At 42.9% G+C, this 13,060-nt stretch overlaps 1 long non-coding RNA gene across 1 annotated transcript in view; it reads right to left on the bottom strand.

Annotated features, from left to right (window-relative positions):
- Window positions 1–11,518, bottom strand: part of LOC119259525 (uncharacterized) — a 31,349-nt gene extending 19,831 nt beyond the window's left edge. The window contains exon 1 of the long non-coding RNA XR_008554146.1: window positions 11,398–11,518. This is a non-coding gene — a long non-coding RNA (uncharacterized LOC119259525). The remainder of the gene's footprint in view (window positions 1–11,397) is intronic.
- Between the last annotated feature and the right edge of the window lie 1,542 nt (window positions 11,519–13,060).

The raw sequence follows: 13,060 nt of genomic DNA, 5'->3' as shown, positions 1-13,060 counted from the left end.
GGGGTAGAGGATTTTCCCTTTTTTTTTTTTTTCCTTTTTTTTTTTCCTTTTTTTTTTTTAATTTTCATGATATATTTTTTTTATTTTAATAATAAATTTTATTTTTATATTCCCCATACAATTGCAGCCCCAGGATTTTCCCCTTTTAGCAGCACCCCATTGTTCCATATCCACCCCACTGATATGGTTTAGACGTTCTAGCCAAATGGAATCTTTATTGTTAACCTGAACAAACCTCATGTGGGTTCTTCAAGCCCAGCTGCACATAAACTCACCTTTCTCTGACTCCCCTCCCCTTTATACCACCTCCCTGACTTTCTCACCACCAGTTGCCCCCCTTAATCCTCAGTCAGTACGTGTCTACCTTCCATAAGGCCCATTGCACTTTCTACCTTACATATCAATCATTATTCTGTGTGGATTACCTCCCTATTAGACTGCAAGATTTTCAAAGGCAGATTCCACGTCTAATTATCTCTCCCAAGCCAAGCAATAAGACCAACAAAAAGTGACATCCACTAAGAATCTCTGGAATCAATAGGGCTTGCCAGTGATTCAGCACCCCTAAATCTTCAGGGGAGGCGAAAGGCTGATGAATTTTTCATTTCAGTAAATATTAGAATCCTATTTTTACAATAAGCACAAGCTGGAAACAATATTCTTTTAAATGAAAAATGTCACACCAGATGAGTTAGTCATGGAACTTCAGAATCTCTTCACACCTCTTATAAGCTACATACGCATGGGGCTGTCTTTCTGTTACTCATTTGGAGGAAAGAGATGTATTTTCCTTGCAAGAGACTTTTTGGTTCTCATCTGATGAAAATATTCAGTATGAAGTTTGCAGAGTAGATTGTGTTTTACCAGGAAGATAGAGGTAATAAATTAACTATCACAGGGAATTAACATATTTAGATAATCACTTAATCTTTGGGGGCCAGTTTTCCATTTCTGAATTTCTAAGATTAACTACTCCATGGAGCTTAAGATCTATTTTAAGACAAAAACATAACTGACTGTAGAAAGACCCCTTCGAGAAAGAATCCTCAGATTTCTCACACCTGTGGTTTTTCATTGTTCCTAAGGAGAGCTAAGGTTGGTGGACACTGGGAGCCTGAAGGACCCCTTGGGGAGGTTTTGTTGGAACAGTAGAGTTATTAAATAGCTAAAATGTCATGGGCAATAGATCTAGGTTACAAAGACAATACAAAGGAAGTTTTCCAAAATAATGTCCCCACCTGTAACCGAATGCAGCAGTGATGAATATAATCCCAAACAGCAGGCAATATGAAAAACGTTGCTGAGCTCTGGAATGTATTAGAAGTCGTCTTTGAATTCCTATTCAGCCTATTCAAAACTTTTTCTTCATTTTGCAAAATCCTGAAACTTATTATTCTTGTAATGAGTTCATGTCTCATCCTCTTTTTTTTAATCAAAGAAAAATCAAATAGCTTAAAATTCCAGAAAAGCTTTTAAGAGAATTATGGACCCTATAGAGTACCTCCCATCATAATCTGATCTCTCTGCTCCCCAAATACACACAAACAATTTTTAGACATCCTAAGATGGCAGATTGCTTTCCCTAAGGATCTGAAAATGTTTGGGGAAGATGACTCCAATGTAATTACTCTAAGTTTAATTGCTTAAATGTTTAATTAATGCTCCTTCCAGTTTCCAATGATTTCAGAACAAATTATTCTAAAGTGTAGTGGTATAAAGCAGCCATTTAATGTGCCCGTATTCTGTGACTCAGGAATTTGGATGGAGCAGAGGGAGGGTGGCCTTTTGCTACTCGCTGTCAGAGGCCTCAGCTCAAAGAGGCTAAGCCCGAGGGTTGGAAAACCCATCTCTGCTGGGTCTTATGGGTAGCGCTGGGTTTTGGCTCTTCAGTGGGCGTCTCCACATGGGCTTGTGTGGCCTTCCTCGCCACATGATGGCAAGGTCATAAGGGCAAGAGTCTAGATAGAGGGCGAGGCAGAAGACTTATTACATTTTTATGACTTTGCTTTAAAAAATCAGGCAACACATTCCACTTGTTGAGGTGAAATTCCAGCCAGTCTCAAGAGGAGGAAATAGCTGCTGCCTCTTCTTGGAGAATGGCAAGGTTCTGGAATCACATGCGGGGCTAGGAGTCTTCCTATAGTCATCTGCAGATGGTGTCTGTTGACTTTGATTCTCTGTTGTGTTATCTGGTTGTTTTTTGTGGGGAACCCTTGGTCTATTCTCTTGTGATAATATGTTGCTTTAAGGATATTCTTTGAATTTTCTACTTGGGGTATTTGTATTCTAGAAGCTGTATTGGGACTGGAGGAAGAAAGGACTGGGGACTCAGCAGTCAGCATTAATACACATAGACTTCTCCTGGTTTTCAGTAGGATACTCCACTGTCGACTACACTGACATATGTGCCAGCTAAATCCAACCCAAAGTTCTTCCATTTTACTCATTTCAAATAAACCTCTAGCCCTCTGTGAGATTGGGAAGGGCCACTTACCCAATGACACAGATTTTAGATCTATATATCTGATTTGTTGCCAATAGTTTTTACCAAATTCTATTTATTTTGGGATACATAAACAGTGCAATGTTACTTAAAGTGGGGCTCACTAACTGCATCAGAATCATTTGGGGTTCATTTCTACATTTGGATCTCTTTTGCCCTCTTTAGACTTTAAATCAGGCTTTGCAGATCTGCCTTTTAAAACACACAACTAGGGCCTCCCTGGAAGCGCAAGGGGTTAAGCACCGCACTATGAAGCAATCCGCAGCTTCTGCAGCACAAGTTCCATCCCCGGCTGGCCAGGGAGCTACCCACCTGGCGCAGCAGACCTCTCCTGACTCACCCACTGCTCCCCTCAGCAGTGTATTTCAGTCAGTTTGCCTGTTCTGTTCCCCACTCTGTCTCTGGTGAATGCTCTCACCCCCCACATCTCTAGCCTGTACCCCAGCTTAGTGTGCATAAGTAATAAATAAATCTTAAACACACACACACACACACAACTTGTTCTCATGCACCTAATATTACAAGAGGGCCATTCCTCACTACTTGAACTTCCCTGTAGAGGTGCTCTTCTCTTACCTTCTCCCCTCATGGCTTAAATATTCTACTCTTTAAGGAGGAGTGACTTCCCAGTGTGGTGTGAACTTGGAAAAGTGGGCACGGTTGGCCCAGACCCTGTGCCTCCCTCCTCACTTTAGGATCTGCTAGCCTGTCAAGAGAGTTTTACTCTGCGGTGTGGGTTCTACCCTGAGGGGGAGAGGGCGTGAAATCCAACTATTCCAAAAATAGTTTATCTGCTACAGACTTAAAATAACAGAAGATCCACCTACTTAAAGTGTTAAAGGGAGAGTTTATTCTCCAGTACCTGTGTCTCTCTCCAATGATTCTGAGCTAAGGTGTGTTACACACTGAGAGGAATATTATATATTGAGCTGCCTCAAATCTCATATTAACATCTGAAGCTAAGTGACCTGAAGGCAAGTTTGAAAACAAATATGACATAAAGCAAGAGAAAACACATGGCAATTCATTCTGCCTTTTTTAATTTGCAGTCATGGGAAGAGCAGACAAGGCAAAGAGATGGTAACTGAAATTCATTTATTTGGAAGAAACTTCCAAGGGTTTGAAAATAGCCAGATCCATCCTTCATATTTCTTTTAAGATCCCTCTTAAGACAAGAAGGGAGATAGGAGATCAGCCTGGGTAACATCTGGTTTGCTTAGGGAGAGAGGGGGGTAGCAGAGGAGTTCTTGGAAGCATTATTAAAAGATGTGGCAGGAGAGCATCTGGAGAAGCCCACTTGGTTGAAGGAAGGCTGCAGGGACCAGGCAGAGGAGGTCATGTTTAACAAATCGGATGGAGCTCCTTGAAGATATCCCTGTCAGGAACGATGAAGGAGATTTAGTGGCTCTCTAAAGAGCACTTTGATTTCAAATAAGATTTGACAAGATTCCACATCCGGGATTAATGGACAAGGAGGAGAGCCATTGAACGTGGGTAATGTAGGGTGCAAGATAAAGAACCGACTTAGGAAAGGGAGACTGTTGAAAGGCAGGGAAGGGCCTGTGACTGGGAACCAGATCACCTGACTGAGGGAGGGAACACTAGCAGGAGAAAGTAGTCAGTCAGCGGGGGCTAGCTTTTATTTACAATACGCACTAAAGGGGAGCCAAACTCCAGGACCAACGCCGCAAGCTTTGAGGTGATTTCCAAACCTGACCCAATAGTCCTCGCCAGTCACAGCACATAGGGTAGAAGCGCTTGGCATGACGCAGTGGCCTGAGCAAAGGGCTGGACACTAAACAAGCAGAGCCCGGGGTCAATAAACCAAGAAAGGAAACAACCAGCACAATGCGATCTCCTGAGATCAGAACCACAGACGATCGCGAAGTCAGTCAAGTGCGTCTTTGGTGTTTCTAGCCTTTCTTTTGGGGTCTTCTCCCTCAAACTTCACCTCCACCCAAACTACCCCAAACTTCAATTCCAGCTTCCGAGCTGCAGCGAGTCCAGTGTTCTCACACTCCCTTGTCTTCCTCCTGTAAAAACCTAATATCAGCAAAGAACCTAACTCCCCCACAAGGATCAATGCTGACTGGAGAATTTAGGCATTATTCCTCCGTTGGGCGCTTCCATTTCAAAGGAAGACAAGCAATTTAAATCAGAGTATTACAACTGCGGTGAGGAAATTTCAGGAAGGGGCGGGAGGATGCAGTGGTTCTTATGTGTCCCCAAGGTCATGCGTGGTGGCTGTCTCCTGCACCTGGTGGGAAGACCAATGTCAGTGTTGCTAAACAGTGTTCTGGTCTTCAGTGCTTCTGAAAAGATAAAATCAGTGAAAATAGGGCTTCAGAGCTGGTTTTGCAGGGAAAAAGAGTATTGTCAGACTTTGGCCAAAGGATTTCATGGTATACACACATAGCACAAGATAAGGAAGGCAGAGCAATGGAGGGGGGAAACTGAGGCCTGGAGGCACTCAGGCTCTGACAAGAGGCTGTGCCTTTAACCTCCAACACCCTCTTCCTCTTCTGATGGAAATCCTGCCTAGTTCAAACACACTTCTCTCATAGTCAAGAACATAAATGACTTTCTTATTCATCTTCTTGCTACTAACCGAGTAGAAAAGGAGCAAAAGAAGCTTTCTGTAGCTGACTCATAGGAACTCAAGGGGGAATGGAGAGGCAGAGAGGAGAGCAACCAAGTCTTGAATATTAATTACATTCAGCCTCCTGGTGTCTCTTGCTTATTTGGAATCTTAGAAAGACATGATTGTCAGAAAGTGATCAGTATACTCCTCCAGAAATCTAGATTTCTTGCTAAAGATATAAGTGAAATGATTAGAAAGAAGAGAGACTGTGTTCCTGTAACATCTCCACTTTCATCCAGAAGTTGGACAAGAGTAGTCTTTAACCAGCAAGAACACAGCTGGGAATTTGGTGTGAAAAAGGTCTTTGGGCTTTTAAAAGACTAGAAAACCCTCCATGGACTTTCTCATAGAAGTGTCTCTCACATTATCACTTGGCCTTCAAGTTTATCTTAAACATTAAGTTTTAATAAGATTAATTATCTTGCTTCTTATCCCAGAGATTAAAGGCAGGGCATTAAAAGCCTGGGCATAAGCTAAGGCAACTTGACAGAAAAAGAAAGGAAAACATGATGCTAAGAAAGACCCAAGAACTTTTTACAATGCAGCAGTCTGAGGTATTTAGACCTGGGACAATGAATCTTCTAGAACTCAGTATGTCCTGGGGCCTCACTATCTCCTAGCAGATTTCCAACCTCACTTTCCACGACCTCTCCCCCACAGTTCACGCTTCTCTGACCACATCCACCAGCTGGTCCCTGGCTGCACCAGGCCTGTCCTCACTCCAGGCCTGTGCAGCTCCTGCTTCTGCCTGACAGGCTCCCAGGCAGCACATGACATGCTGAGCCCTTCACTGTTCAAATCCTGTCACCATCTCTTAACAGCCACCCTCAATCTGCATCCCATTACTCCGTTTTATTTTCTTTATAAACGATAATTACTATTTGAAATGATATGATTTATATACTTTTCTGCTTGTTTATTTTCTGTCTTCTCCGTGAATGAAAACTCTATGAGAACAGGACTGTTACCTTGACTGGTCAGTCACCCCTCTACCTGCAGTCTTCGAGGAATGTGTGTGTGGAATTAGGGGTGTTGGGGCAGCTACTTTATAAACACTTACAAAGAACTATCAGGAGAGCAGCCCCCAGTGACACCACTGCCTCCTCACTTGGAGCTTTAGTTTTTGCCAGTTTCCTCCCTGTCATGGGGTGATTGTGTACAGTGAGCGGATCTTCCACGCCCGTGGATTGTTTGTGTTTTCTGGAAGTTCTCGTCAGCTGGAGAGAGCTGATGTTGGGCCGGAGCCCTTCCTGCACTAGGGGCACCGAGAAGCTTGTGAAAAGGGAGGCAGTGCTTGTTTGCCCTCCTGGATGAAAGGAGCCACATGTCTTTCCGCAGTTCCACTAAGGAGCCAATAAAATAGAAACAAAACACGCCGGTGCCAAGACTTAAACAACAAGGCGGAAGCGGCTTAGGTTTGTGGTCGGCTACCCCATGTCAGCACCGAGTTGGAGCCAAGGTATTTTCTAGTCTCTCCAGTCTCTGATGTCACACGTCTTCTCTTTGGAAAAGTAGGGCCGGGCATGTCACCCAAGGGTAAGTCCATGCCTTGTGCAGGCGTGAACATTTTGGGGAAGACACATTTCAACAAATACGAAAACTAGGGAATTTAAAGTTTCCCCTACATAGGGTGAGCAAATTATGATTCAGGGTCAAATCCAATTTTGTGGAGTTTTTTTTTGGGGGGGTGTGTTTGGGTGGAGAAGAAGGAATGGTTTTAGAAGTTTTCTCCTTTTCCCAAATGGACTTTAGAATTAAAAATAAAAATACCTTCTAATACTTAGTTAGAAACCTGATAGCTCCTAGGAATAACATTAGCAGGGTGTAAAGGAAAGGACATTCGTTTGGAAGTCAGGATCCTGAGTCATTGCCCTGACTCTACTCACTAGTTATGTCTGTTGCCTCTTTTTGAAAATAAAGTTTTATTGGAACACAGCCACACCGACTCGTTTACAGATTTTCTGTGGATGTTTTCATACACAGCAGCAGAGTTGAGTAACTGTGAAGGAGACCACATAGCCCACAAAATCTAAAACATTTACTCTCTGGCTCTTTCTAGAAAAAGTCTGCCAACCCTTACCCTACACTTAGTAGAAGAAGAAATTTGCTATGTTATACCATATGAAATTGCTGATATTTGACAGCTTTGATTTTTTTTTTTAGCTTTGATATTTCAATTTGAAGTTTTCAATCACTCAATTTAATAACTCACTCTTTGGAATCTGTTCTTCAGCAACCATCACCAAAACATGCCATCCCCGAATGCCTCCCCTGTTCTTACACCCAGGCAGATGGACGCACTCTCTCCTCACAATGCCCAGGTTGCTTGGCTCCCACAGCTGGCTGATTCTATCTTGTATAACAGTCATTAGGTGTATAGCTCCTCCTCTACACTAAAATGTTCCTTTTTAGGCTACATTGCACCCCGGCCCCCCGACTCCAAATTCATCTAATCCCCAGTACTTCAAAATGTAACAATGTTTGAAAAGAGCCTTTAAAGCTAATTAAGTTAAAATAAAAATCAAAAGGGTGGGCCCTAATCCAATAGGACTTGAAGACTTTTCAGAAGAGAAGATTAGGACATACAGAGAGAACCCCCCCCAAAAAGTGCACAGCCACAGGAAACACCACACAAGGGCAGGGTGAGATGGCCACCATCTGCAAGATGAGGGAGGTGCAGGATGTTGACATCCTGGTCTTGGACTTTCAGCCTCCAGAACTGTGAGCAGTTCTGTGATAAATTATTTTATTAATTATTTTATTTCTGAAATAAATAAATTTCTGAGTAAAATACAGTTACTAAAGAATAGAAATCACTCCTTTCTTCCTTTGCATTCCCAATAGTATCTGGAGCCAGATATCCAGTATTTGTTGATTAAACTTTACAGAATTGAGTGAAACAGGAGGCATAACATAATGTTTCTGGGCTTTACAATGTTCCTTCTTAAAAATTCCTAGAGGGTAAATATGAACTTTTTAAAAAAATGTTCTAGAAGACTGGAATAGTTCATTCAACAAACATTGATGAACTGCTGGGCATAAATATCCATTTCCACAGCTCTAATGATTTATTGTTTTCCATGAAAATTGGAGAGCACTATCCTTTTCATGGTCTGTGCAGGAAGAGAAAGGAATAACCAAAATGCTGGATGAGAACTGGGCCAATTAGAAAAGCAGGCCCTCAGGAGCCAATTCTGAATAATGATCTTCAGGGGGGACCCATTATGAACAGTAAACAGAAATATTAAACGTGTCATTCTAATTTACATTCCAGATGCCAGAATCTGCAAAAATAGGTGATGCCACTAAGATCAAACAATTTGAGGAGTCAGGCTTTCCTCCTTTATCCAAAATCTGTTGAGTAGTAAGTGTGACCGCTGCATGTGGAACAGTAGCCAAACCCAACCTGAAATAATTCATTTTGCAAATATCCCCCAAATACAGCTGCTTTCCTGATTGTTCGTTTCTAAATGAACAAATAAAAGGTTTTAGTATGAACAATGTCCAGATGCCCCAGAAGCCAACTCTGTCTGCCAATTCCATTGACCAAATACACATTCTATTCCTTTCAGATTTCAATGAGAGCCCATGGTGAGAAGCAGTGTTTTAGCTAGAAAGGACTTTACCAACTTGAAGATTGATGAGAGCGCCAAGAAGACCCCACCAGGCAGTCCGAAGCCTTGGAAAGTTAGAAGTCATTGAGCATTGACAGTTCTGATCTTTCCCAGTCCCACATGTTTCACCCAAGGAATTTCCATACAATTACAGCAAGACCTGAATCACATTATCCCTAACCAAGTCCTCCTCTTAGTGGCACCAGGAACCATCTCTGTGAAAAAAGCCATGGCTTATAAGACATTTGGCTGCTATCATCTAACTTCTCAATAGAAGACTGATTAGTTTTTCCAAGATACTTTGTAGGCATGTCTGGAAAATAATGCCTGGTCACTGATTTGCCCTTGGCTACTGGATTAAGAAAAAGAAAAGCAATCTAAATTGATACCACAAGGCCTGCTTTGTCTCTGTGCAGTGGAACTGTTCCTCAGAAGTCAAAATTCCTATTTTCATTCCTGATGTTCAATAGAAACAAGATTTGATCACTCCAAGTAAATACAACACAAGTCATCTCATTAACTCCATTCCAATTCATATATAAATGTCACAAAGCTACATTTCTGTAGATGGGGATTAACACAATAAGACTTGTTTAACTAACTAAATAATCTGCTCTTTAAGGATTTTTTTAAATATCCATCCTTAGCCAATTGTCTAGGTAGTTTCCCATCTTCTTTGTAGCTTTGTAGCATGCAGATCTTTGAAAATGAAAATCCAGGGCCTCCCTGGTGGTGCAAGATTTAAACACACTGTTATCCAGCTACTTGCAGCCTCTGCCACACAAGTTCGATTGCCAGCCTGCCAGGGAGCAACCCACATGGCGCAGCAGACCTCTCCTGCCTTGCCCGCTGCTCCCCTCACCAGTGTATTTCAGTCCATTTGCCTGTTCTGTTCCCCACTGTCTCTGGTGAATCCTCTCACCTCCTACACCTCTGGCCTGTACCCCAGTTCTTGTATGTATAAATAAATAAATCTTTAAAAAAAAAAGAAAGAAAGAAAATCCATGTGCAATCCTTCCTGTGGCTTGAAATCTTAAGTGTTCCAAATCCATAATCTGTGAATATGATGACCTTCATGCCATATGCCTGTGGGTCCCCAATACCCTCCGACCACCTCACCCACAACTTTCCACAATCTTTCTATCCCAACCACATCAAACCAAACTTTTCTGTGAAGTATCATGGTCTTCTATGTTTCTTCTCTAGTCAAATTTCCCAATTCTCTTTAAAATATACCTGTTTTCAAGTCAACAAGATCCCTAATTAACTCCAAAACAAACCCTGTTTATTACTGAGTCTTTCCCTTGTATTTCTTCCTGGCTTGTCACTTGAAGGATTTCTTCCAAGTTTCAAACTCCAGCTCAGAATTTAATTCCTTGAAGTTTGTCTCCTACAAACAACCCCACATTCACCCTACAGTACCAATCCGCTGAACCACGAAATTTAAGTAGTTAATTATATTTCAAAATACATCTGTGCATTTTGGTGACATCTCACTAGAATAAACCCCATACTTATTTTCATTATTTTGTTCACTGCTGTAATCTTGGCACCTGGCACATGAAAACACTTGATAAATATTTGTTGAGTAACTCAAGATTGACCAGTGCCTCCCTGGTAGAACTTTGAACCTCTCTAGGGCAGGGACCATATTATTTTCCTTTTATTTTTACTCCCCACAACCCACTGTGGTGTGTATCCAAGTGCTTATACTTCTCCAATGCCTACTGATTGATAAATCACCCAAAAGGCCAACCACAGACTACAGTTCTGTGTTGAAATGACCATGTTACAGTAGGCAATGTCTAAATTCTTCCTGGAAAAAGAAGGAAAGGAAAAAAGAGAAAGAGAGCTAAAAGGATTTACTATTAAGTTTAGAAAGATAATACATGCCCTTTAAAATTGAAAATGAAATCACCTATCATTTAAGAACCATGTGTCTTCCTTAATCACCACGTTTCACCCAACCATTGTTAAGCATAGTTATTTCTGTTCTACAGAGAACAGAGATTATTGAAAATAATATCTTCTCATATTTCTATGTGGACACATACGTCTGAAGTAGACAAAACTGGTAAATATTATTATATTCATTTCATGGATGAAGAAACCAGCAAGGTCCTCCTATGAAATGTTTTGTGGCTACTAAATGATAGAGCTGAGATTAACCAGAATTTCTTTTATAGTTTTCTAGTTCACCTAGCATTTTTTTCATGATGCCTTTACAAGAGTCATATTTCAAATTTTCAGAATGCCTCTCTTTTTGTTCCCTAGGTGTTACAGGGCAGGGAGAGGGGCAGCCCAGACCCCCCAAACCTGCCTGCTCTAAAGGTTCTGTCATCCGTCCCATCAACACAAACCATATGAGATCTTAATCAGAAGGAACTTTAATACAATTAGGAAACAGTACAGGAAAGACAAAGAATCTAGTTTCTAAATCAAGCACCCAAAGTGACCCGTCCCCTCGCGGGTAAAAGTCCACTCAAGCAGGACTGGCCCAGAGAAAGGCCCCAAACCCTGCCACAAGTCAAACACCTTTCAGTGGGGACCCACAGAAAAGGATCAGAAACAACCAGACAAGTCTTAGAGGAAACGAGCAAAATCAAAACCCGCCATTGTCACCTCCCCACGGGTCTCACCAACATCTGTGTCACCCCGTCCACGAGCAAAAGACAAACGCAGTTTCTTCACGTGTCTCTCGGCTCCATGTGCCTCCTCCAGGTCTCCTCCTGGCTCCATCCTGTTTCCTTCCTTCCTCAGTCTCCTCTGCAGCTTCTTCTCTCCCTGCTCAGCTCCACCCTCCCTTGGGTGGGGCAGGGAACCTGGAACCGCCCCCTTTCCTGGGGACCCCCCTGTTCCCTAGGTATTCCTGCTGATCTTCCTCTCCCTGATTATTCTCATGAGATTCTGCTCTTGCTAAAGTGGGCAAAGCAAGTCATGGCCCTTCGGAGTGAGGCAGGGAATCCTGTAACCGAAATCCACATATTCTTACTAATGCTATTATTTTTCATGGCACCATTATCTAAAAACCCAGGTTTTTGTTTTTTTTTTGTTTGTTTGTTTTTGTTTTTGACTGGCTTATTACTTTAGGGCAGAAGAGAGTGTACAATCAACGCGACTTTTCTTTCTAAAATACCGAAACCCAAAGCAATCATACTCTTGAGGGTCAAGGCTGTCATTGGGGGAGCCAGGCTTTTATGATGGAGAAAGGTTTTTCAGTCTTCAACAACTTGGATGTAATCGGAGCATAAGCCTTACACTATAAATAGTTCTGTTAGGAAGAAGGCAGGTCCCCTCTCCAAATCGCATAAATTCAATCTGCTGGATGGAGAAGAGTATTGAGATGGAAAAAGGTTCAGGATCGCCTAGTCACTGCGGGCGTCTCAGAGAAAAGACTGCACGCCCACCTCCCTCTTTCTGCAGCAGAGCCCAGGCTGAGAGGACGGTGATATCACTGTAGATCAATTGGGTGGGTGCAGGGGATAAAGGGAAGTTAATTCCTGGAAGAAAGAGGACTAGCATCTCCCTTCCTGTCCTTCAGGCTAAGATGGAGAGCTTCTCAGAGGCCCACCCCACCCCCAGGGCTCTGAGCTGGAGTAGAGGCTGGGGCTAGTTAGGACAAAAGGCTGAGACAAGCTTTTGAGTGTTCTGAAGCCCTAGGGATGTGGGAGAACATCCTGACACTCCCTGTCCTTGGGGGAGGTTTGGGATCCCAGCCAAAGAGATCTGATAATGGGCCATCAGCCCAGCACAGATGGGACAAACTTGAGGCCAAGGATGGATCTTGGAGCCAGCAGGAGGGACACAATGCATGAGGTGAGCCCCATGTGACCAGCACAAAGGTCCAGGAGAAGCACCATGATCCCCAACCCTGATGCCAGCGTGTGTGTGCCAACCTCCTCCAAAACATTCATGACACTCAGGCCGACCCAGGGGGAGCAGAACACGAACTGGGGGGCCTCATTTTAAACCAGCTTAGAAGTGACTAAAATCCCTGCTATCAGACAGAAACAGGTTCAAGAGAATGTTCAGTTCCAGAAAAATAAAGTCACGCTTTTGCCTATCTACCTCCCTACCAGCGAAATTTATAGACAATTCACGTGCAAGAGGTAAGGACTGAGGAGGCTGCAGACGGCCGGGGACTCAGAGCCAGCCAGGGATGGCCAGATCCATTTCAGAAGCTGGGTCTGTCTTCAAAGGGTTCTGACTCCCGACCTCTGGCTGGCCTGGCCCTCCTCTCAGAACACACCAGACAGACGAATAAACACAGCTCACCAGTGGACCACATGTTCCCACTCTTCT

The sequence above is a fragment of the Talpa occidentalis genome, unplaced genomic scaffold, assembly GCF_014898055.3.
Source record: "Talpa occidentalis isolate TD23 unplaced genomic scaffold, MPIMG_talOcc4v2.1 talOcc4.5, whole genome shotgun sequence".
Taxonomy (NCBI): Eukaryota; Metazoa; Chordata; class Mammalia; order Eulipotyphla; family Talpidae; genus Talpa; species Talpa occidentalis.
Note: the sequence above shows the minus strand (reverse complement) of the source record. Positions and strands in the feature narration are given on the sequence as shown.